We start from the raw sequence: 2,500 nt of genomic DNA on the forward strand, positions 1-2,500 counted from the left end.
AAAAAAGCTAGGGAGCTGCCCCTAGGTTCGGGGTGTCACAAAATGTTGAAAAGTGGTCGAAAAACCACTATCCAGAATCGGATGTAGAATCGTTAGACGAACTTAAAATTGTTCTACGACACCCATCTGCGACGTTTAGTATTCGAGTTATGGCCCGTACCAGGTCTGACCGAGCAATTTTTGTTCCGCGCACTTTGTGCACCGTACACTTTGATGTTTGTATGAAAAAGTACCCTACCTAGGGACGCGTAGAGCAAATTTGTACCCCCGGGCATGTTGTCGATTGACATTCTGGTTGCACTTTTCATCATCTAGGGTGCGTTCCTGACACGTTTTGAGGGGTTTTAGCAAAAAAAAAATTTTCGACTACTCGAGCTCTCTGGCCCGTTCGGTGCACATTTTTGAAAAAAGCTAGGGAGCTGCCCCTAGGTTCGGGGTGTCACAAAATGTTGAAAAGTGGTCGAAAAACCACTATCCAGAATCGGATGTAGAATCATTAGACGAACTTAAAATTGTTCTACGACACCCATCTGCGACGTTTAGTATTCGAGTTATGGCCCGTCCTAGGTCTGACCGAGCAATTTTTGTTCCGCGCACTTTGTGCACCGTACACGTTGATGTTTGTATGAAAAAGTACCCTACCTAGGGACGCGTATAGCAAATTTGTACCCCCGGGCATGTTGTCGATTGACATTCTGGTTGCACTTTTCATCATCTAGGGTGCGTTCCTGACACGTTTTGAGGGGTTTTAGCAAAAAAAAAAAATTTCGACTACTCGAGCTCTCTGGCCCGTTCGGTGCACATTTTTGAAAAAAGCTAGGGAGCTGCCCCTAGGTTCGGGGTGTCACAAAATGTTGAAAAGTGGTCGAAAAACCACTATCCAGAATCGGATGTAGAATCATTAGACGAATTTAAAATTGTTCTACGACACCCATCTGCGACGTTTAGTATTCGAGATATATAACACTTTGTAGGTCTGACCGAGCAATTTTTGTTCCGCGCACTTTGTGCACCGTACACGTTGATGTTTGTATGAAAAAGTACCCTACCTAGGGACGCGTATAGCAAATTTGTACCCCCGGGCATGTTGTCGATTGACATTCTGGTTGCACTTTTCATCATCTAGGGTGCGTTCCTGACACGTTTTGAGGGGTTTTAGCAAAAAAAAAAATTTTCGACTACTCGAGCTCTCTGGCCCGTTCGGTGCACATTTTTGAAAAAAGCTAGGGAGCTGCCCCTAGGTTCGGGGTGTCACAAAATGTTGAAAAGTGGTCGAAAAACCACTATCCAGAATCGGATGTAGAATCATTAGACGAACTTAAAATTGTTCTACGACACCCATCTGCGACGTTTAGTATTCGAGTTATGGCCCGTCCTAGGTCTGACCGAGCAATTTTTGTTCCGCGCACTTTGTGCACCGTACACTTTGATGTTTGTATGAAAAAGTACCCTACCTAGGGACGCGTAGAGCAAATTTGTACCCCCGGGCATGTTGTCGATTGACATTCTGGTTGCACTTTTCATCATCTAGGGTGCGTTCCTGACACGTTTTGAGGGGTTTTAGCAAAAAAAAAAATTTTCGACTACTCGAGCTCTCTGGCCCGTTCGGTGCACATTTTTGAAAAAAGCTAGGGAGCTGCCCCTAGGTTCGGGGTGTCACAAAATGTTGAAAAGTGGTCGAAAAACCACTATCCAGAATCGGATGTAGAATCATAAGACGAATTTAAAATTGTTCTACGACACCCATCTGCGACGTTTAGTATTCGAGATATAGCACTTTGTAGGTCTGACCGAGCAATTTTTGTTCCGCGCACTTTGTGTTCATGGATGTCGATAAAGGTACAAGTTGCCGGTCGGGATAGCCGTGCACCAAAACTGTGTACCGATCAGGGAAAGTACAAGACGAAGGGTGCATCTCGAGCGTACGCGTTCATAGATGTCCATGTTGGTACACTTGCACCAAAATTGTGTACCAATCAGGGAAAGTACAACATGGAGGGCGCAGCCCGGGCGTACCCGATCATGGATGTCCATGTTGATACAATCTACGTGTACGTACCTAGTTTTTGTATCAAAAGTTGCATTAAAGTGCTTGTATGCTTAAAATGCTTATCTCAACCGGTCACCTTTTGGCCTGTCCTTTTATAACAGAAACCTAGAAAGATACTCGATATTTTTGTGTTTTTCCATTAGCCCGGGACGACGAAATGAGCTATGTGCACATCGTGCAGAAAACTGTCTTCGCCACGCATGTTTTTGTCTATCCACTCATATAATCACCCACATTTGTGTTCAACACGGACGGCGCAGCCCGAGCGAACGCGTTAATGTTTATGTTTGTACACACTGCTTGTACGATTCTAGGATTTGGTAATTGCGTCACAGTGCCCGACCGTCGCGGACACCATTCTTGGACAGAAGTCCTAGTACGTAGAGTACTTTCCCTAGGTATGTGCTCGTTCGTGACTATCGTTGCGTGCTTACGGACACGCTTGGGTAT

The sequence above is a fragment of the Anopheles gambiae genome, assembly GCF_943734735.2.
Source record: "Anopheles gambiae chromosome X unlocalized genomic scaffold, idAnoGambNW_F1_1 X_unloc_33, whole genome shotgun sequence".
NCBI classification, from domain to species: domain Eukaryota; kingdom Metazoa; phylum Arthropoda; class Insecta; order Diptera; family Culicidae; genus Anopheles; species Anopheles gambiae.